The following is a 24,102-nucleotide window of genomic DNA, read 5'->3' on the forward strand; positions in this document are numbered from 1 at the left end:
GAAAAATCCTGCATGCGAGTGGTGAGAAATCGAGAAGAGCTCGCAGCTCGTGGTGCGTCTGACTCTTTAGAGCAGGCTGTGGCCCAGCGTGGATGCGTGCAGTAAAATACATAAAGCCTGCAAAAGGGTGCAGAAACGAGATGAACGCAGTGTCATGCCCTCGCTGCTGTCAAGGACACCAATAATACCTTCTGTTGACGTACTAAACATTTGTAATTTCCTCTATTTGATAGATAGGTGCACAGGGCATTCAATAAAAAAAAGTGAGAACGGTTAGTGAAAATCGAAATGGAAAAAAGACTAACCAAAAAAGACGAAAAATCGACCTAAAAGCTGTAAGACTGTATGTATGTACATGTAAGGGACCCCCTGATTTGGCCTTCAGACTGGTTGCGTTGAAGTAATGACCAGAGTGAGTGCAACCAATTGAATTTTATCAAATCAAGTGAAATCAACTGAGCATACTGTGCTGGGAATGATTTTATACAATCCGTTTGTACCATTGTGACACACTTATTAAGTCTGCAGAGCACAAAAGATTTGGAAGTTAAATAGAGAAGTTAGCTGACTTATTCAGCAAATTAAGTTCATGTTATAACTGAGTGGACATGATCGATCCATTTTCAATCTTGCAATGACCATGTCGCTGCAAAATTGCCTTCTCGAGGGTGAGGGGTTGGTGCTTTGTTGATTTGCCAGTATAGGTCTTCATTTTTATATCCCCGTTCCTTGAAGTGTTCAGTGAAAGATGCTCCAATTGTTTCACATTTGAACTTACTTCGATGCTGAAGATCTTGTTGATTTGCGGACTAGTATGACCAAAGTGTATCTAACGTTGAGCTCAACAAATGGCATAAATAGCACCGCTGGAATTACAGCTCTTTAAGGTTTTCATGATGTATTTCAAATCCTCTTGTTCAGAACTTTTAGTTTCTTGACAATATTTGCAGGCAGTGCATCTACCACATTCGGTAATGACCTGTAATTGATGGAAAAGACGATTGAGGCTTTATGGTTGGTGCAGTCAATGCTAGGCAATGCAGCCCTTGCTACCATATCTCACATGATTTATCCCCTTTGAAATGATCATAAGGGTAAGTCTTGTGTATCGAAGGTGTTTTTAATGCTGTGCCAATATTTGCATATGATTTGTTTGATGTCCTTGCTTGCAGTGTTGAAAGTGCTGGCGAAAATACGCCATTTATTTGTACTGGTACATTTTTAGAGCCAAGAGGCGCTCCCTATGGATATACCAGGCACGTTTCCTAGATTGTTTGAGGAGTCTTATAGCCTCTCTCTAACAGTTGTTGGCTCAGCAGATCAGATTCAATGTAAAAAATATTTTTCTTTGTACAATTTCTACGCAATCTTAGAAATTGACCCAAGGGGATGTAATCCCACAGGCCCCCTCCGACGAGGACCTGAGTACATCAGTAGTGAATTTCTTCCAGTGGATTTATGAAAGAGGGTAGTGTATGGCACATTGCTATTGACATTGACGATTACTTCTAAAAAAGAGATAGAGATCACATCAAAAGTCATAATAAATTGAATATCTATAGATCTTTAATTAATTCTATCAAAGAACAGAGTCAAAGAGGTTTCCTCAGCATTCCAAATCATGACAACATCCTCAATGTAACAGTCATAATGCGATTTGTCTGATGACTGGATTGGTGTTCTTGAAAAGATGTATGCGTTCATTACTGATCAGGAGGTGGGTGGCTTTTTATGATGATGTCATAATTTGGAACGGTGACAAAACCTCTGTTCTTTGAGTGGATACATTAAGATCTAAAGAGATCGTATTTACCATTACTTTTGAAATGACAGCATTCATCATAGGCTTAGTCAAGAAATGAGATTAAAAAACAAGTCTTTCGGTACATTAAACTGCTTAGGAATGTTGCACAAACAGCCTGATTCACAAATCTCTTTCCATTAAAGAATTTGGGTTGATAAAGAGGCAACTGTGCGCAGACTTACCAGTTAGTTGAAAAATCAAGATGGATGTAATTTTGAGTGGAGAAAATATTGAAAAATATTGTTTACATTTCTCTAGTTTCTCCACCCCATGCACAAGATTAAGAAATAACTCAAATGTAATAAAAAAATATCCTTGAGATGGCGTGAGGAAATAGTTGACATTTTAAAACTACCATTCCTACCATTTATGTTTTTTGGTGGGAAGATGATTTTCCTTGAAAATGTCAGCCTGCCTATGTGAAAATAGGGAGGTTTTAACATTGCAGGAAGTGCTTGAAAGTCCACATCATGTTCTCCATATTCCAAGGATTTGAGGAGGGAAAAAAAATCTTTCACATGGGCATATATTTTATATGTAATTGTGAAGGAATAAAAATGAAGATATTTGATATTTCAGCAATGTCTAACTTTTCTATAGAATCTCTGAGGTCTTTGTGAATCACCTTTGGGGGTCATAAATGTCAACATTACCTTTGTTGAAATCTACATTTCTTTTTTTTATTTTTTATTTTGCTTCTGGTAGAGATTTGACATACGTTTCATTTTTAGTAGGCTTCTAGTAGCCTGCTTGACCAATGCCTTTTACTGTTAATATTTCTAAGACTTGTAGTGCTTTTTGCCTAAAGAGTTGATACCCGTCCGTGTCCTACAGAGAGGAAGTCTTAGATTCACATTGTACTGCCTTTTATAAATGGCCAACTTCAATCAGGTCCTGAGTGATCTACTCTGCAGTAGATATTGAGATTGTCCTTTTTTTTTGGCTGTCTGAGTTACTCATGACTGCATTAGCATGTTTCTCACTTAACAAAACAAGTTGTATTTAGAAAGCGTATGATCACCCAGAAGGGCATCTTCGCACTGAATAACAGATGTTTATTGTTACCCAACTCAATGGTACTCATGTTATCGACCTCAAAAGGATGAAAGGGTAAGTAGACCTGCTGGATGCTTTAGACCACTAAACCCCCATACCCGGCTCACTCCAGGTGGAATTTATTTTTAATTTGCTCATTACTGAATGCAAAGCCTTGTGCACTGTCTGGATATTTAATGCTGATCTATAAACGCAGGCAGGTTGTTGAGCTCAAATGTCCACGGACTCGATAATTCTCGCTTCGGTGCCTGACCTAATCATGGGTTCACACTCTGCAACTCTGGGCATTAAGCTTGCTTAATCTCCACAACGGCCCTCCCGCGGCGGGATGCCTGGCTTTCACCTTGGGGATGCCCTGTAGGGGCTATCTCACAGGGAAAAACCAGGACGGGTTCCCAAGGCAAGCGCGGAGATACCCCTTCGGGGGTCGATTCTGGCGCTATATAAGAAATGTAATAATAATAATAATAATAATAATAATAATAATAATATGACAATTTGACTATAGGCATATTTGGTAATCCTTGAACATCCAGCATGGCCAATTTGCAACTTCGTTTATTCAAAGAAGCACCAAAGTTTACTCACATGAGTAAAATTCTTTTAAAATATAAATGCGGTTAAGTATCTCTGAATTTAATATCATTCCTCTCAGTGAAGGCACTGAAAGATGTGTTGCGTAGTATTTTCTTTCTCTTATCAGTCCTTTGGACGTGATATTTTCATCGAATGCAAACGCCGTTCGGTGTTACAATTTTTGTTCGCCCTCACTGAATGCGATAACTGCGACATGAAAGGTATTTGTCGGAGTTGTATGTCTTAAGTACCATGCATATATTTTGATACCAAGTGAATGTTTTCTTTCAGAGCGTTGAGACCACAGTCATCAAATAGTTGGGAAAGTTCTTCCTCCTTGCTCATATATTCAACCTCTTATGCTAAGCTCTGCCAGCCTGTTTCTCCTTGGTACAATTCCTGAGTCCCATTCTGCAATGGGCTAGGTTTGGCTTGGAGAATGTATTGTTGTATTGCATCACTTTTATAGCTCTTTCTACCCCTATGTGGGGGCTCTGAAGCATTTGTCTACATGAGTATTGTGCTACACCATGTAGGCTGTGTGGTTGGAAGGCTGTTGTTTTCTTATGATCCTGCATGGGGAATGTTTCCATGTCGTGCATGATGACCGCTGCAGTGCGGTTTTCGTGCTATGGGTCGCAGCGTGGAGCAGTGTGCCGGATGATGAAATGTAAGAGACGGATGTGCAGTTTTATGTTTTTCAGTCTGCTGGTAGTTTTGAGCAGCTCTGCGGGTCCTTTATGTTTTCATATGATAGTCTGCTTAGCTGGTTACTGCACGTGTTTGTCCAGTCTGTGATTTTGTGTATAGTTGTTGTCCTGAGCAGGCATAGTTGGGGAGGGAGAGGGGGAGAGAAGTGGAGAGGTGTCTATTTGTATTATTATCCCATGTCTGAGCGACTGTGTGAGATGTAAAGAAGCGGCCACGTGGTTCCACAAACATTGCATGGTGCACTGAGTCTGAAGGTCTACCTGGGTACAACTGTCTTACTTTCCACAACTTCTTACACCTTTCATTTATAGTGATTCACCATCTATTGTGTTGAAGTACATTCTATATCTAGGTCATTCTGTGTTCATTCTTATTGATAGGTTTCTTCAAAATGCATATACGTTACTTCCATTGCTTATGTGAGGATAATATTATCCAGATACTATGGGGTTCTAGTCTGAAGTTAATGCAAATTCTTTAACTAGTAGATAACAGTCTTTCCTTATGCCTTTCTGGAGAAGTCCTACAGGCAGGGTATTCATATGTTAAACCAAATGTGTGCTTTGTTTGGCCTGGTCTTAGAATCCGTGGCCCAAACCCCAGGATATTGACCCACATTTACAAGGACTGACAGGGGGGGTCCAAATGTCCTGCTCCCCACTACACTCTTATACACATTATAAGGAGGTAATGCACTGTACTCCGCCCACATTAAAAGACCTGTTCTCCCGGACAACACCACAGAACACCCACTCAAAGTGAGCCAACCCGAAATTGGTCACACAAGTCCACATCAAACATTGGACACTACTCTTAATAGAGGAAAAAATGTGCGAGAAGCAAATGACCCCTCACGGAAACACCACCATCGGGGTAACTGGTATGCAATTTCCAGACAGGCCCCTGTCTCATCATCGGTGGTCACTTGCTTCTCAAAGGAAAGTGAGAGGAAAGGAAAGAAGTGTCCAAAACAAACAACATACAAAGTGACAAATAGTGAAGTGCAGAAAAATCTGCTGGTGACAAACACACACAAGTATAACTGAGTGCCTAAAAACACACACCGCACACCAGTCCCTTAACCAAATATATTCATAGGGCGGTGATCGTGTGCTGTTGAATATTTAAAAAGGCTGGTAGCTAATCATGCATACCATTACCTACTGCCAGTGCCGACATGTTTCACTGCTATGTTTCGTTAAGCAGTTTCATCAGGGCTGCACTCAAATGCTGCCACTTCACTTTTTTGGACACAAGTTCTGTAACGCGCTGCCAGGAGAGAACAGGTGAGAAGACATATTTAAAAACATGTAAACCCTAGGGTGGCAAAAAACACACATGGGGATAGTAGGTATGGTAATGTGTGGAATATTACCAGGAGACAGCCAAGCTACTCATACCCGTCACTCCGGTATCAACAAGGTCACCGGGTACTTTTAACGTAAGTATGTCCCTTGATCCTTGGAGAAACTTTTAACCTGCAGGGAGAGAAGATGTGCAGGGGCTTGTATAATGTATTGTCTAGGGCGCTATTCTGCTGTCTTTCAATGTGCCCATTCATACCACATGTTGGATACATATCATAAGTGCCCTTTATAGAGCAAACAGAAACCAGCTCCCACATTGCTACATTCGTACAGAGATGTATAGGAGAACTACCTCCTCAAAAGGTCAATGACCGTTGCGCTGTTGCTCATACCACCGATTTAAACAACCTAACCACTGTGCCCGCCAGTTGCTTGCTAGTGAGTAAAGGTAACAGACTATTACATTTCAATTAAATTAAATTGTCGTTCCCTCCCCAAACATCAAAATCATATTTATGATTTTCTGGTCGACGAGAATCCTGATGCCATTTTCCTAACGGAAACATGTGGATTGCTCATATCTGAGAGTGTAATTCAGTAGCATAATCCTCAGACTGGCAGAATGCACAACAGACTTACTGCCCACGCCTATCAGCGCAACTTGCCTGCTTAAAGGGACTGTCGAGATGTTCATTGAAGAGCTACCTAACCAATGAAAGGGATAGATCCAAAGCCCAGATCCAGTGTCTTATAGGACTAAGAAAGGGCTTCCGGTGGATTCTACTGCCCTTGACCAGGCTTGGTCTTCTCCATCCGGCATCATGTTTCGAGTGTAGGATTGCTGACCAGTCACGAAGGATTGGAGGCTTGTTTGATCTTAAGCCTCTCACCGGCAGAGTAGGCAACATAATAAAAAGAAATGGTGTGTATGTGTCTGACGTTGCTGAAACTAGCATATTGGTGTGAATTCTCGCTACATGGCGGGCGTCCATTACCTGATGGCATACACCTCTAACAAAGTGGTGAACTTGCCATCTGGTGGTAAGTCTTGGGGATTTGGAGGAGTTATCCAAATGATTTTCTTGACCTGTGATGTCGCTTGGTGTAATAGTGGTACTTCTGGGTATGTTGGGTGGGATTCCGTACCATGATGGTGCCTTGACATGGTATTGTTGATTCTGGCATATAGTTGGTACTGCTTGGTAAAAGGTGGGAATCCACTCCTCGCTTTTGGTTTTATGCAGACTAGAACACAATGGGTGTAATCCTGACCTATTGTGGAAATCAATAAAAGAATGAAGTTCACACATGGAATGAACTGGCCCTAGGATATGCATTCATCTGTATTTTAATATATTTATTATATTGTGTTGTAAAGTGCTGCGTACACTGTGCCCTGGCCTTGAAGACTTGATAGATTTGGAGTTCATGGCATATTGACATGAGTGGCATGAGCCTGTGATAAATGGGCATGCCAGGTAGAGCCCATTCATGTGTTACAATATTGTATACGTGTCCTTCATAAAAATTATTAATCAATGTGTGGTCACATGTATTTGATGAAAAAAGTTATCTGATAAGTTTTGGGGGAATTTAGATTCTTTTCCTAAAACGAAAAGTTTTCATATGCAAGCAAAATGTACATATCTTTATAAACTGATATGCTGTAGATGGGAGACAAACAAATGCATTTGAAAATCTATATGTTAAGCAGACATTTGAGTAAAACACTGGCACTGACTAAAACCCTAGTCTGTAAGGCGGGTTTTGTCTAAACCTGTATGCTCTGTGTCACCCGTCTGACAGCCCCACTCTGTGAGAATGTAAACTCTGGCTAGCTCTACCGTATTTCCTGAGATTGAGAGATCTGTGTATTTTTGAATAATGTCATCCCTGCCCCTCCCATGGAGGTTCTCTGCCCCTCCCATGGAGGTTCTCAGTCATTTCCTATGATTAAAATTCTTCTCGGATAGTATAATGAAGTGAAATGCAGAACTGTAGCTAGATTTTAAGGTACATTAAAGGTCATGTGAAGTTCCATTTTCTGAACTGCCTGTACCATCTATTGCCTTTTAGACATATAGGGAAATTGTTCTGAAAAATTCACTCTTTTCCTCGTTTTCTCAAAATTATCTTGAAGTGGACAAACTTCCAACACTTCAGTGGAGTCTTAGGCTTTTTCGGCTCACCAAGAAATTAACTGGAGTATTTCATAAGAACCCTTTCAGATCATATGGTATTTTTGCGAATCTGTTAGTGTGCTATCAAATTCACTGTTAGACCTCATTTTCTCACAAATGTTCACATACTACAACATTACATGGGTGACCTCCCCAAAGCTCTTTTTGGAACTCAGGTTTGCTTGCTCGCTACCCGTGCTTGCTGTTACTCTGGCTACACGCTACAACTTTCGAAGACATCTGCCATCAATTTCCTAAAGGATTTCTACAGGCTCCATATTAAAGTCAGAAAAGCACTTTGCCTCCCTTTTAAAGTTGACCATAAACCATAATTCTCCTATTGTTTTACGATACCTGAGACTAATAGAAACTGGAACAGCTTAAGCTACTAAAACTAGAAACTCTGAAGCCGGCAAGAAGACATCCAACCCGTTTCAATCAGAAGTATGAATAGTATTGAACCAACTTACTCCCATGGTTTTTATTAGATCGCTCAAAGCTTGTGTTCCGACATCAACCTGGAGAAAGACCTATTTTGTTTTTTCCTAACCTTCTGCTGCGCACCACCCTTCAATGGCAGCTGGCCCGTGGCCCAGTGGCGTAACGAAACATGAGGGGGCCCCCCTGCAAACTTCATGGAGGGGCCCCCCCCATTCTCCGTGCCAGTCTAGAGCGCTCAGGCCAGCGACCCGCCATACTGCAGTGGAAGCGGGGCGATTGTTACGCCACTGTCACCAATGCAGCCGTTATAAGTAACACTGGGTGGTGGAGTTAAAGGTTGGGCTTAGTCTGCCAGCAGGCTGTCATAGGGGGTGGTCCATCCCTTACAGGGCCCCTGCCATCAGTAGGCCGGGGAAGTTTGCCCAATTTTAGGTGGGTTTCCTGATGCAGACTCCTGTCATGATATACAACACCGGACCCACTTATCGTTCAGTTTTGACAAAAGTGCATCCACTGCTCCTTCTCGTTTCCGTTTAAAAACATTAGACAATGCGACAATGCAGTATTTCAAAAGCAGATGTAACTACAAAGAGCACATTTTGATAATACATTTTTATTTTTATTAGACAATAGCAATCTTGAGAGGCATTGCTTAGGTTCATACACACTTTGACCCCAATTCCATCACAGTCTCTCTCTCTCTCTCTGTCAGTCAGTATCTCTCTTTCAGTCAGTCAGTCTATCTCTCTGTCATTCAGTCTCTCTTAGTCAGTCACTCTCAGTCAGTCAGTCTCTCTCTCTCTCTCTCTCTCTCTCTCTCTGTCTCTCTCTGTCAGTCAGTCAGTCAGTCCCTCTCTGTCAGTCAGTCTCTCTCTGTGTCAGTCAGTCTATTACTCTCTGTCATTCAGTCTCTCTCAGTCAGTCTCTCTCAGTCAGTCAGTCAGTCTCTCGCTCTCTCTCTGTCTGTCAGTCAGTCTCTCTCTGTCAGTCTCTCTCAGTCAGTCTCTCTCAGTCTCTCTCAGTCAGTCTCTCTTAGTCAGTCTCTCTCTCTGTCAGTCAGTCTCTCTCTCTCTGTCAGTCCCAGTCTCTCTCTCTCTGTCAGTCCCAGTCTCTCTCTCTGTCAGTCAGTCTCTCTCTCAGTAAGTCTCTCTCAATCAGTCTCTCTCAGTCTGTCAGTTTTTCTCTTAGTCAGTCTCTCTCTGTCAGTCAGTCTCTCTCTGTCAGTCTCTCTGTGTGAGTCTCTCTCTCTCAGTCCGTCTCTGTCAGTCAGTCTCTCTCTCTCTGTTAGTCAGTCTCTCTTTCTCTGTCAGTCTCTCAGTCTCTTTCTCTCTCTGTCAGTCTTTGTCAGTCAGTCTATCTCTCTGTCAGTCAATCTCTCTCTGTCAGCCAGTCTCTCTCTCCCAGTCAGCCTCTCTCTCTCCCAGTCAGTCAGTCAGTCTCTCTCAGTCAGTCATTCTCTCTTTACCCCAGTCAGTCAGTCTCTCTCTCTCTCTCTCTCAGTCAGTCTCTCTCTCAGTCAGTCTCTCTCCAAGTCAGTCTCTCTCCAAGTCAGTCTCTCTCCAAGTCAGTCTCTCTCCAAGTCAGTCTCTCTCTGTCAGTCTCTCTCAGTCAGTCTCTCTCAGTCAGTCAGTCTCTCTCACAGTCAATCAGTCTATCTCTCTGTCAGTCAGTCTCTGCCTCTCTCTCTCAGTCTCTCTTTCTCAGTCAGTTTCTCTCTACCTTAGTCAGTCTCTGTCAGTCAGTCAGTCTCACTCTCAACCAGTCTCTCTCTCTCTGTCAGTCAGTCACTCTCTCTCTCAGTCAGTTTTTGAGTCAGTCAGTCTCTCGGTCAGTCAGTATTCAGTCTGAGTCAGTCAGTCTCTACTCTCTCTCCATTCTCTCTCTCAACTCTGTCCACTCTATCTCTGCTGTCTCTCTCTCCACTTTCTCTCTCCACTGTCTCCCTCCACTGTCTCCCTCCACTGTCTCCCTCCACTGTCTCCTTCCACTGTCTCCTTCCACTGTCTCCCTCTACTGTCTCTCTCCACCCTCTCCCCCTTCTCTCTCTACTTTCTCTCCACTCTCTCTCTCCACTCTCTCTCTCTCTCCACTGTCTCTCTCTCCACTCTCTCTCCACTCTCCACTCTCTCTCCACTCTCTCTCCACTCTCCACTCTCTCTCCACTCTCTCTCTCTCTCCACTCTCTCTCTCTCCACTCTCTCTCTCTCCACTCTCTCTCTCTCTCTCTCCACACTCTCTCTCTCTCCACACTCTCTCTCTCTCCACACTCTCTCTCTACTCTCTCTCTCTCTCCACTCTCCACTCTATCTCTCTCCACTCGGTCTTTCCCCTCTCTCTCTCCACTCGCTCTCTCCACTCGCTCTCTCCACTCGCTCTCTCCACTGTCTCTCTCTCCACTGTCTCTCTCTTCACTGTCTCTCTCTTCACTGTCTCTCTCTCTCTTCACTGTCTCTCTCTCTCCACTCTCTCCAGTGTCTCTCCATGCTCTCTCCACTCTCTCTCCACTCTCTTTCTCTCCACTCTCTTTCTCTCCACTGTCTATCTCCACTCTCTCTCCACTGTCTACTCTCTCTCCACTGTCTCTCTCCACTCTCTCTCTCTCTAGCTACTCTCTCTCTCCACTGTTTCTCTCCACTGTTTCTCTCCACTCTCTCTCTCTCTCCACTCTCTCCCACTCTCCCTTACAAAGTAGTGTGCGTTCCATGGTTGTCTGCAGAAATGTTTCCAGGGGGGGCACATTTTTAACTTCATCACCATCCCCCTTGCACCCTTCTCTCCTCTGCCTTGCACCCTTCTTGCCCTCCTTCTTGCACCTTTCCCCCCTCCCCCTTGCATCCTTCTCCTCCTCCCCTTGTACCCTAGTCCACCTCCACCTTGCACCCTTTTCTACCTTGCACCATTCTCCCCTCTGCCTTGCACCCTTCTCCCCTCTGCCTTGCACCCTTCTCCCCTCTGCCTTGCACCCTTCTCCCCTCTGCCTTGCACCCTACTCCCCTCTGCCTTGCACCCTTCTCCTCTCTGTCTTGCACCCTATTCCACCCCCGCCTTGCACTCTTCTCTACCTTTGACCCTTCTCCTCTCTGCCTTGCACCCCTTCCCCCCTCCGCCTTGCACCCTTCTCTACCTTGCACCCTTCTCCTCTCTTCTTTCCACCATTCTCCTCTCTGCCTTGCACCCTTCTCAACTCTGCCTTGCACCCTTCTCCCCTCTCCCTTGCACCCTTCTTCCCCTCCACCTTGCACCCTTCTCCCCCTCCGCCTTGCACCCTTCTCTACCTTGCATCCTTTTCCTCTCTGCCTTGCACCCTTCTCCCCCTCTGCCTTGCACCCTTCTCCCCTCTGCCTTGCACCCTTCTCCCCTCTGCCTTGCACCCTTCTCCCCTCTGCCTTGCACCCTTCTCCCCTTTGCCTTGCACCCTTCTCCCCTTTGCCTTGCACCCTTCTCCCCTTTGCCTTTCACCGTTCTCCCCTTTGCCTTTCACCCTTCTCCTCTCTGCCTTGCACCCTTCTCCTCTCTTCCTTGCACCCTTCTTCCCTCTGCCTTGCACCCTTCTCCCCCTCCACCTTGCACCCTTCTCCCCCTCCGCCTTGCACCCTTCTCTACCTTGCACCCTTATCCTCCCTTCCTTGCACCCTTATCCCCTCTGCCTTGCACCCTTCTCCCTTCTGCCTTGCACCCTTCTCCCCTCCGCCTTGCACCCTCCCCCCCTCCGCCTTGCACCCTTCTCCCCTCCGCCTTGCACCCTTCTCCCCTCTGTCTTGCACCCTTCTCCTCTCTGCCTTGCACCCTTCTCCCCTCTACCCTGCACCCTTCTCCCCCTCCGCCTTGCACCCTTCTCTACCTTGCACCCTTCTCCTCTCTTCCTTGCACCCTTCTCTTCTTTGCCTTGCACCCTTCTCTTCTCTGCTTTGCACCCTTCTCCCCTCCACCTTTCACCCTTCTCCCCTCTGCCTTGCACCCTTCTCCCCTCTGCCTTGCACCCTTCTCCCCTCTGCCTTACACCCTTCTCCCCTCCGCCTTGCACCCTTCTCTACCTTGCATCCTTCTCCCCCTCTGCCTTGCACCCTTTTCCCCTCTGCCTTGCACCCTTCTCGGCCCCCCTCCTTCCCTCCTGCAGATGCCCATGGTGTGTTCTAACAAGAGGGCTTACCTGAGGGCACCATTTTGCTGCCTCATCCCTTCTCATGTGAGCTTTGCCCTGGAGAATGCTCTCTCTAGGGGCCCCCACTCCCACCCTTGTCAGGGTCCAGAGCAGTTTCCTGCTCTTGCTCTCTGAGGCCCCCACCCCATCCTTGTCCCACCCTGTCTCTTCTCTTCTCTTGTGGGGTGGGCTTTGCTTATGGAGAGGAGAGAGTGGGGGCCGGGCTCTGAGCTGCCTCAGAGGAGCAGTGGAGAGTGCTGTCTCTGGGGCCCCCACCCCACCCCATCCTTGTCCCTGTCTCTTCTCTTCTCTTGTGGGATGGGGTCCCCAGCCCATCCTTGTCCCTGTCTCTTCTCGGGTGGGGGCCTGTCCCTGTCTCTTCTCTTGTGGGATGGGGCCCCTACCCCATCCTTGTCCCTGTCTCTTCTCTTCTCTTGTGGGGTGGGGCCCCCACCCCATCCTTGTCCCTGTCTCTTCTCTTTTCTTGTCCTTGTCCCTGTCTCTTCTCTTCTCTTGTGGGGTGGGGCCCCCACCCCATCCTTGTCCCTGTCTCTTCTCTTCTCTTGTGGGGTGGGGCCCCCACCCAATCCTTGTCCATGTCTCTTCTCTTCTCTTGTGGGGTGGGGCCCCCACCCCATCCTTGTCCCTGTCTCTTCTCGGGTGGGGGCCTGTCACTGTCTCTTCTCTTGTGGGTTGGGGCCCCCACCCAATCCTTGTCCCTGTCTCTTCTCTTGTGGGGTGGGGCCCCCACCCCATCCTTGTCCCTGTCTCTTCTCGGGTGGGGGCCTGTCACTGTCTCTTCTCTTGTGGGATGGGGCACCCACCCCATCCTTGTCCCTGTCTCTTCTCGGGTGGGGGCCTGTCACTGTCTCTTCTCTTGTGGGATGGGGCACCCACCCCATACTTGTCCCTGTCTCTTCTCTTCTCTTGTGGGGTGGGGCCCCCACCCCATCTGTGTCCCTGTCTCTTCTCTTGTGGGGTGGGCTTTGCTTATCAAGAGGAGAGAGTGGGGGCCGGACTCTGTGCTGCCTCAGAGGAGCAGTGGAGACTGCTGTCTCTGGGGCCCCCACCCCACCCCATCCTTGTCCCTGTCTCTTCTCTTCTCTTCTCTTGTGGGATGGGGTCCCCAGCCCATCCTTGTCCCTGTCTCTTCTCGGGTGGGGGCCTGTCCCTGTCTCTTCTCTTGTGGGATGGGGCCCCCACCCCATCCTTGTCCCTGTCTCTTCTCTTCTCTTGTGGGGTGGGGCCCCCACCCCATCCTTGTCCCTGTCTCTTCTCTTCTCTTGTGGGGTGGGGCCCCCACCCCATCTGTGTCCCTGTCTCTTCTCTTGTGGGGTGGGCTTTGCTTATCGAGAGAGTGGGGGCCGGACTCTGTACTGCCTCAGAGGAGCAGTGGAGACTGCTGTCTCTGGGGCCCCAGTCCTCTTTCCGGGACTGCCTCTGGCTCTGACTGAAGTGAAACAATGTATATTGATACTTTGTTTCTCTTCAGTCAGAGGGAGGGGGCGAGGGGCTCAGAGCAGGCGGCACCTGCTTCAGATGCCGAGGGAGAGAGGCTTGCTTCAGCTGCAGACCTCTCTCACAGCTCTCAGAAGAGCTGAGGGGGCCGGAGTCCCCTGGGGGCCCCCTTCATTAACTGTAGAGAGTGAGGCCCCCCCCCCCCCCCCCCCCACTGCAGGGGCTGCGGGGGCGTTTGTTACGCCCCGCCCCTGCCGTGGCCTCCATGTGTGCATTTCCTCTCATGTGTTCTAAGTTAGTCAAAGTAAAGGAGCACTTTACTCCACCCACTAGCTACCTGTTATGGGCTCTGATGCCCATAAAATCCCTCATCCTGGCTCTATCAACGCTGTCTGCACGGATCTTACAGCCAGATTCATCAAACCAAAATCCGCTCGCAAAGGGCCAGATTCTGAGAATCTGGCCCTTTGCGAGCGGTATTTTTTCATTTGTGATGCATCATCCCAAATGCAAAAAATGCAATTTTAGGAATCGCTACATTGCGATTATTTGCATTTAAGGAATCTCAATTTGAGATTTCTTAAATGCAATGCTTGAACCATTTCAAAATTGCGAATTCTCAATCTGGGGACGCTATTTACTGCGAAGCCTAACTACGTGGTAAATAGCAAAAACTTAGAAAAATGCACTTTAGTGCATTTTACTAAGTTGTATGTTACACACACACACATGTCCTTGGGACATGTGTGTGCGCAACACCAGTGTACATTACCATTTCAGGGGTGCAGCAGGGTGTCCTTTGGAAACCCCGGCAACCTTGAAATTGCTTCCTTATTTGCGATTCGCTAATTGCTAATCACAAATAAGGAATTACTCCCCATTCATTCCTATGGGCCTTTAGGCCCGTAGGAATGAATGGGAAAGCCATTCCTTATTTGCGATTAGCAATTAGTGAATCGCAAATAAGGAAGCAGTAGAAATCACTAAAAATATTGCGATTTCTACATGCATCCCGTTTTGCGAGTCTTTAATAGCGATTCCTTAAAATTCGCTATTAAGGACTCGCAAAACATGACTTTGATGAATCTGGGAGTTGATGTTTCTAAAGCCCCTTTGTGTGCCCAGCTTGTGCTGGCCTTCCACAACTTCATTTTGTCACTGTATATGTTTTGCAACTGACCCAGGGCTCGAGTCGGGGTACGGCACTGGTAGATGGCGTCCCCCCACTAATTTTACTGGGAGCTCGATAACTGGAGCAAATGGAGCCACCTATTCACTCCTTGGCCTCTCTGGGGTGAGATCGAAGCTCACAGCACGCTGCTCATGCGCTGGCTTCTCTGATGCAATCGAATCTAAGCGGTGAGCGAGGGGAGACAATGAGTCTTATGGTGCAAACCACCTTTCATGACATCACTTCCTGTTGTGACGTCAGCGTCCCATCACTTCTTTTTTTAGGACTTGTGCCCTGAACTGACCTATAGGTGGTCTTTTTTCCCATGTGGGGTCTTCTTAAGTGTGGTGCTCATCGTCTGCTACAAAAGTGCTTCAAATATCTGACTTGTGCTTACAAACAATACAAACTCATTTGTTTTATACAGAGCTTCATACCACACTTCAGATGTTTATATGTGCTGTAAATAACAGGCGTTTCTATTAGTCGTCTAATGGCAGGGTTGGATTAGGATAAAAAATCGGCCCAGGCACACCAACAAAAAGTGGCCCAAAATTGCGTATTGCGTATCCGAAAAACACTGCTTCAGCGAACTTGTATGAAAAGAAAGGGGGTGGGGGGCATGTTTTAACTTCACTTAGATAAAAAAAAAATGCACTGATTAGTTCACACTGCTGAGCGACACATGGATGCAAGTGAGACCACTTCTGCTCAGGCCCCCGGCCCCCGCTCAGTCAGCATACATTAATGGGCCGGCCCAGCAAGAGAAAGGGAGTGATACCTCCGCCCATCTGCCTCTAGGAAGGCCACTCAGCACCCACTGGGCCGCTGGCGGCATCCTAACCGCACAGACCGCCCCCAGGCTGCCCAAAAAAGCAGCTCACAGCTAGAACTTGGCTACCGGCCCTTCGGCCATTTCCTGAGTGCCCGCGACCCTGTCTAATGGTAGTACATTCGTCAACCTCGGAAGGATTGAGGGCTAGGTTGGACTTGCTGTCTTTCAAAAAGGTGGCCTTCTGATCATAGCAAATGTCAGTGGCAAGTATTTAAGTCACTGAGCCACATTGCCATCAATAAGGGAGGGAGGTACATTTTCAGAAAAAAGCACAACACATCTTCTGGAGCCTTTTACCTAAAGACCCACACAAGACTCAAAGGCTGGATGGCAGGGCGGCTGGGGGTTCTGAGTGCACCCCTTTTCATCACCTCTGCCTCTGATCCCAGTAAATGAAACAGCCTGTGCTCTGGGGCCTTATCTTTAAATAGGAAGTGTCTATCTTGCACCGGATGTCCTTCTGTTACAAGAGCCTTGTGATTTATGTGAAGTGAGCCCCATCATTCCTAGCTCTGCTGCACTTGTTGACAGAGCCAAGGAGGATAAAGAAAATTGGTAGAGATGAGGAGAGTGGGTGGCTTTGAATCGCAAGCTGAAGCTGCACTGAAGTTGTCCCCTGCTGTGACCTTTCCCCTGCTGTGACCTTTCCTCTGTTCTCATTGTACATTCTTAAGTTGGAGCCGAATCCAGAGGCAGATGTACCAATAACCCATAAGGTATTTTTTTTTTAAAAGGTGGGCGAGTACACATTAACAGGAAGAGCCGAGCTAGAGCCAAGCCAATAAAGTCTCTTCAAAGTTTAAAAAAAAAAAAAGTGTATTTCTTTAACCTGTGGAAGCTTTGACATTAAAGGGCACATTATAGCATTGCTCTGAGAAGTACTTGGTAAAAGTGATATTTTTGTACAACTGGCAGTCTGAACTAATATATTCGAAAGTGCTTTCATACGCGATAATGAAGAAAAAAGAGATTTGGTAAAATAAAATATTTGGGGAAGATCACCCAATTTCAGCACAAAAGCCGTGATTTAACCAGGTTTTCTGGTTTAATTCTGTACAAATGAGCCAGTAAATAGGTATCTATTGGTCTTTCATTATGTTAAGGCTTTGTTTTTATCTCTTAGTGATATCTGCTGCAGTTTTTAAAATATAGTGTGAATTTGATCCAGAGGTATTTGTACGCTTTACATGAGCAACAGTTACATTACACAAGGTCACATACATTGTATATAAGCATGGGGAGATTAAGCAATTTGCCCAGATTCGCGTGAGCCAACGCCGGGACTCGAACCTGGTTCCCAGGTTCCATAGTTGGCAGCTCTGGCTGTAGCACCACATCCTGGGCAGAGGGAGGGAGGGGGGCAGAATTTACACGAAAGCTCGACTCGTTATGGGCTCGAGGCTCCAAAAGGATATCAGGGGCGGCCTTAGGCATGTGCAAGCTGTGCACTTGCACAGGGCCACCAAACCCTAGGGGCCACCTTGCCAAAATATATCCTTAATATAAAAATCCTCTGAGGATGGAAACATATTTGCGTGGCGGCCCCTGGCAGGGATTTGGCGGCCTCCGGCTCTGTTCCAATTCTAAACACACTCCCCCCCCTCTTCACTGGCCTCCGCGCCTGCGTTCCTCTGGGGGGCCCCCTACCTGTTCCTCCGGGGGCCCCATACCTACGCTCCCTGCCCAGGGCCACCATGAGCCTAGAGCCACCCCTGAGGATATCAAGGTGAGCCAGAGCCAGGCTTCAGCTTTTAGTGGCTCACCCCGCTCCAGTTTTTGTAAAGCGCGCCTTCACCCCTATGCGACCTCTTGTGCAGAATAACAGGCAGCATTAGTTACTCAGTTCAATGGTAGTCATTTTACATACTTTTTTTTACAAGTATACAAGCGAAGCAATGTTATTCATAACGTGATAAACTAAATAAACAGGGGTTTCTTAACCCGTTCGATGCTGATGACGGAACCGCTCCGCCATCAGCTGCGGTTGGGCTGTGCTGATGACGGAGCGGTTCCGTCATGGCCCTGCCGCCGCGCCTGCGCGGCGCGTTCTATTGAGCGGGCGGGGCCATGACGGAACCGCTCCGTCACAAGCACAGCCCAACCGTGGCTGGTGACGGAGCGGTTCTGTTACCAGCATGCGGCCGCCGAGCGGCCTCCCCGCCCACTTAGCGCTGCAGCGGAATAGCCGCCGCAGCGATGTGGTTAAGCCCCTCCTTCTAAGAATAGCTCGAAGTTATCCAGAGTTCCTCCAGGGTGTGGGTTTTGCAAAGCTGCAGAGCCCATTTTTCCTGGTGGTGCTGGTACTGTTTGCAGAACCAACTAAGAGGTACAGTTTCGTGCTCGCCACATTACATCTAACTCGTGGCCTTACACTGCATTATAGCATGCTCCCCTTGAATAAGGACTGAGGAAAGTCCAGGCTCCAATTTGCTGGCCAATTGATTTGTTATTGAAAAATGCCAGTTCACATGTAAAATGGCGACGTAGTTTAATGGCTGCATTGCAGACTTTTAAAAGCTTGGATGAGGGTTCGAATCCCACTTTGGCATTTGACCAAAAATCGTGTGTCCAATCACTTTATATCCTAATAATTACTCAAATTGTAAATATGTGTAATGCAATATAAATGTTTAAATGGTGTATTGTAAAAACGACAGGCTATTGTAATGTTAGTTTAATTACAGAATGTTCTCTCTACTGCTGACCAAATTACGTGTCTCACCAGCACCCCCTGATTTCAATTCTACCTTTCCAACAGGACCCCCCCACACGCAAATCACCGTTCTGTGTACATGATGTAATGTTTGAGAGGCCCCTGCTGCAACAGAATGTTCTCTGTAAAGTGCCTCACTTTTCTTAGTTTCTACATCAAATACCCAAAGGAAAAAGAAACCGGATGAATACAAATATGCAGAGGATAGTTTGATGCTATTTTTGGGAAAGACGTGGTAAACAGCCAGACATTACACCCTACCTCTGGCACGTCCAGAAAGGGAAGAGGAAAAGTAGACAGTACCTGAACAGTGACAACAAGCCACCTACCATCTCAATTACCATAATCTCAAGGTAGCATTCCAGGTCAGCTAGTTAAAGGACCAAACTTGTGTTTCACACAAGTAGATTCTGTCACAGCATGCACACACCTCCAGCTCCACATGCCCCAGCTCCACATGCCCAGCAAAGCCTCACATGCTAAGCTTCCATCACAGTGACGACCTTATCCACGCCTCGTTTTTGCGGGCGTGGACCATTTTAGCAGCACGTGCAGAGAAATGAAAAGGGCATAAACTTTAGGAGCAATACAAGCACTAGGCCTGACAAAACCACGGACCACACCACTTGCGTTGCACTCTTTGCTGTGATTTCCAGTATTGCAAGCTTGAACTTTTAAGGTACTTTTGATGACCCACATGATTCGTAAGACTGGACGTGCCACTACAAATCGGCCCACAAACTGAGACTGGCGACTAGTTTGTTAGTTCCTTGTAATCAGGAAGTCCACACAGGCAAATGCATCAGTAGGAGGCCAAGAAGCACAGACCCATTGATACCAACATTGAGAGAACAGTAGAACGCTACAGGTTCTGAGGTTTGGAGCAAAATAAGTGACATGTTGCTTTTACATTACTTTGCTGCCTTAAGTGAGAACTTTTAAATAACACATTTACCCTGCTTAATTCTTCTGCATTTGCAGATAAGCAATTGCTTAACTCCATGTACAGTGCACATACTTCCTACTGGCCCGACATCTTGGAACGTAAGTGCTTCTAAGGTGTTTTTTTACTAGTTCCATATGAAAATTCAGCTTTTCTTTTGAGTGAAAGAAATAAAACCGTCTATGTAGATATGGTTAGTCACTTGATTGAATTCAGATCAGTGGCGATAGTGTGTAGAGTAGATAATACTGGTTCCGGGATGAGGTTGCATCATTCCGTCGGGTTATTCTTTCTTTTACTGACGGCGATCCAGTCGTTGGCGGCAGCATGTTTTGCGTGAGTGCTGGAAGAGAGAGCTGTTGCAATTGCTCCTCCAAATTCTGATCTTTACCCTCTTTTTACAACTCTTTCTTCTTCATCAAGCACCATCTTAAAGCAGGAGTGAAAATTGTTACATTTAAATCTAAATGTTGAGCATGGATAGGCCCCTCCATCAGCATCAGTGGCTAAGGCAAACGAGTATCTCTGTTTACATTCGACTCGGCTCCTCATTTCATCTCCAAACTGGTCTTGCTGCTAGTACTGAAGCGGTACTGGAATGGAAGAGCAACATTAGACCTAAAGATAAATAAAGGTTCGGAGGAAAAGTGTTACTAGGTTGGTCACGCCTGTTGACTCTCTAAGTGGAAGTGGATAATTTCCTTAAAGTGTGTATTTAGTTTTCTTATTACAATTGTTCTGACTTCAGAACACACATGCACCAAAAAAAGTCCCTACTCGTTTGAAATAATTCCATCCACAGTTTCTGATTAGCTCAGAGATGCCCGCTTGCGCAATCCACCAATGATGACTATTGTTTAAAGGGGTCATTCGGTGAATGATGCCACAATACATCTCAAAACCCAGAGGACTTCTTCAACCAAAGCACCTTTCTACAATGCCCATTCACGGCTATTGTTAGTGATGTAGGACTTGGGGGAAGAGATGTGTTTTTAGGTCTCGCCTGTCGATGCGCATGCGCATCGAGCAAGCGAGACTATGGGGGCTTATCAACTCTTTATCCACACTGCAAGGAATCGTGGCGATTCCTTGCAGTGCCCGTGACTTTTAAGCTCAATGCGCATGCGTATTGAGCTTAAAAGCGCGTGCACGTCCGTCTTTGTTTACCCGCTCCGCCCCCTCCCCTTCCCGCCGTGTCGCATTTCTCCTCCCCCCTCCCCTCTCTTCCCTCCGTCTTGTTACGAGATGTATTTTGCGTAATGGGTTTTGGGCATACATTGAACTGTTGGCAAGGCAATTCCAATGGATTTTAGTTGCACATCGGCACTGATTGTATGCGTCCGCCACTGTCAGCTGAGTTTATTTTTTCTTCAATTGGTTGAAATTCCTTGCTCACATGAGCAGTGCAGCTCTGCCTTTGGAGGTTCGGGGGAACACAACTATTTGATGTCTAGGTTCATGGCTCAGACGGTGTCATTTCAAATCACCAAAAACAAACACACTTCCGTTGGTTTGCTTCTTTCCGCAACCCGCATAAAATTGCATCCAACTACGGTTCCGTTGATCAGAGTTCCTGCTGCTCGCTTGTCTGCATCGAAGCCCAGTTTCTTCATTTCCCGTGCTGCCGAACGAAACGTGTTTAAAACTCCATAAAATCGCCGTGTGGAATTTTCTCACTGACTATAATGTGGAACCGGTGAAGTGGGTCTGGGTGCCGAAGGGACACACTTACTCTCACACACATCAGTTACTCGACGGCTAACTCAAATATGGCGTACAGACATAAGACGAATATTGAAAATGTTGATGTAGTAACTGTTCTAACTGGGCGGTCTGTTGATTATCGAAAGCTCTAAGTTTTCATTAAGGTGTTTTTAGTGGAATATAAAGCACTATGGGGATTACTTCTCTATAAGTATAGGATACGATACGCTGAGTTCCCCATTCCAACATGGCTACTCAATTCGTCTTTTGAAGATGCTTTATTTCTTGAGAAATGCAAACCTACTACACTAAGACAAAGAACCCGCCTACTTCCGGCGCGAAATAAAGTGCACCTATGAGTAGAGGCTAACTTATTTTCTGTGATAGTCACCTGGGGGGAACCAATCCTTAGCGACCTTGAGCTTCCGTTTCACAGTCGGTCTGTTTAGGCGGGTGCACAGTCCTTAATGACCTTACAATGGCTGCTTCCACCAACAGCATGTTCTTCAACCCATAGATGCGGGTACTCTGGTTTGCCATTCCTTCTGCAACAGATTCGGATGGAACGTTCCTACCGTCACATACGATGTTATTCTGTGTCCTATCATAGCGCAAGCCAGAAATCAGGTTATTAAGTGAAAGCTACAGCGGGACATTTCAAAGCTTGAGGCTTATCGTAGTGTTTTCTGATTGTGTGTCCGTGGCCATTTCGAGTTAGCGATGGCTCGGAAGAAGCGCTTGCGGCTGATTGCCGAAATGGCTTGCAAGATTCGCGAGTATCGGGCTCTAAAGAATCGCCCGCGTGATTCGCAGCGCTATGCCTTGGATTACCAAACCATGACCCGACCCTTCACTGGAAAGCGGCTACCCGTGCTGGCTTGGGAGGACGTTCGCAACGAAAGCCGCCTCTTCGCCCTGCTCAGCGGGCTGCGTCACTTCGGCATCGGGCGGATTGTGACCCGCAAGTCGTGGCTGCAGAGCAGCGAAGACCCTTGCTACTGGACCATCACGAAAGTGAAGGTGGACTACACTGCCGAGGTGGGTAGTTCATCAGTTGCAGGGTGATCTGCCTTAAAGCGTGCTCCTTAGTTTACTTTTTACAGCCCAACTTGCTCTTTTGCAGCTTCCCAAGATCTGAAAATCTGTACGAGTGAGAACTTGGTCATATATTTGATAACAGTTCAAAACGTGATATGTCGCAAAATGTGACATCAATGATAACACGAGAAGTGATGTTGGTAAAATAACGTTTACAAAAATCAAACCACGGTCCATTACTATAACGGCCCATGGGATGGTTATGCAAGTCGGAGAGGTCCACTTCTGGTATCACGGGGGTAGGCGTATGTAGAGTTACAAGTGTACAGAAGTCATTCAGTTTGGGGGTAGTTGCATGTGTCCTCCCTCACTCACCCTCAACCCTTCACCCTCACTCACCCTCACCCTCTCACCCTCACTCACCCTCACCCTCTCACCCTCACTCACCCTCAACCCCTCACCCTCACTCACCCTCACCCACCCTCACTCACCCTCAACCCCTCACCCTCAACCCCTCACCCCCTCACCCTCACCCACCCTCAACCCCTCACTCACCCTCACTCTCACTCATCCTCACTCACCCTCAACCCCTCACACTCACCCTCAACCCCTCACCCTAACTCACCCTCAACCCCTCACCCTAACTCACCCTCACCCTCACTCACCCTCAACCCCTCACTCACCCTCAACCCCTCACTCACCCTCAACCCCTCACCCTCAACATCAACCCCTCACCCACCCTCACTCACCCTCACTCTCACCCTCAACCCCTCACCCTCAACCCCTCACCCTCAACCCCTCACCCTCACCCTCACTCACCCTCAACCCCTCACTCACCCTCAACCCCTCACTCACCCTCACTCTCACTCACCCTCACTCTCACTCATCCTCACTCACCCTCAACCCCTCACACTCACCCTCAACCCCTCACCCTAACTCACCCTCAACCCCTCACCCTAACTCACCCTCACCCTCACTCACCCTCAACCCCTCACTCACCCTCAACCCCTCACCCTCAACATCAACCCCTCACCCACCCTCACCCTCACTCACCCTCACCCTCACTCACCCTCACTCTCACTCACCCTCACCCTCACTCACCCTCACCCTCACTCACCCTCACTCTCACTCACCCTCAACCCCTCACCCTCACTCACCCTCAACCCCTCACTCACCCTCACTCACCCTCAACCCCTCACCCTCACACAGTGCAATAGGTCTCGGAGCATTTGAGTTAGAGCTTTTAGAAATGTTTATGCCTTTTTTTTTGTAATTCTTTAGCATTGGCTACAGGAAACAAAAATGCTAAAGATGTACAAAAAAAACCCATAAACAATTCTAAAAGCACTAACTCTAATGCTGCGAGACCTATTGCATTTCCAATGCTTGTTTCCTCTGCACTGATGTAACTACCTGGTCGTTGGACCGCTCTGTAAATTGCTGGTGATGCCCCTTTTTGAGTACAAGGATATAGAAGCTGAACGCATGAAGATGGACACATTTGTTAAAGAAGTAGCAGAAACGTGTACTACGGAAAGGCTTGCTCAGCCCTGCCGCCCTCGACACAGAAGACTAGACTGGAATGTAAGGGATTAGTTTTACCCATAACATATATAAATGTGATGTCCCTTTGTATTAGTTTAATATTTAATTTGCTTCCTCCATTGGGATGCTTCGTAGCACTGCTAGCTGGTTTGAGGGTGTAGCTAAATTGTGGTCTGTTACCTTCTCTTTTTAATATCTAGTCTCTACATACGTGTGTAATTGTGTCTTTATCTCACTGCCCCATTGTCCATGGTGTTTCACCATGTCCCAAGTCTGCTTTCCTGTTGGCTCGATGCGTTGATTGATATGTTTGTTGGTTTGCTACATCATATTTCCCATTCTTGACGAGGAGGAGCTGTGCAAAGGTGTTTTTAATGTTTACCATCTCCGTAAACTCTCTTTCAACCTTTGAGTAAAGCACAAGCTCTGGCACACACAGGCGCCAGATGTGCAGGTGCCAGATACACTACTTAGAAAAG

The 24,102-nt window shown here is 46.9% G+C and overlaps 1 protein-coding gene and 1 pseudogene across 1 annotated transcript in view; both read left to right on the top strand.

Annotated features, from left to right (window-relative positions):
• CAPN5 (calpain 5) overlaps positions 1-24,102 on the top strand; it is a 494,730-nt gene that overhangs the window by 75,788 nt on the left and 394,840 nt on the right. The gene's annotated exons all lie outside the window — the stretch shown is intronic.
• On the top strand, positions 21,761-22,105 carry LOC147696812 (small ribosomal subunit protein mS34 pseudogene; annotated as a pseudogene).

This window comes from Lissotriton vulgaris, chromosome 8, assembly GCF_964263255.1.
Source record: "Lissotriton vulgaris chromosome 8, aLisVul1.2, whole genome shotgun sequence".
Lineage (NCBI taxonomy): Eukaryota > Metazoa > Chordata > Amphibia > Caudata > Salamandridae > Lissotriton > Lissotriton vulgaris.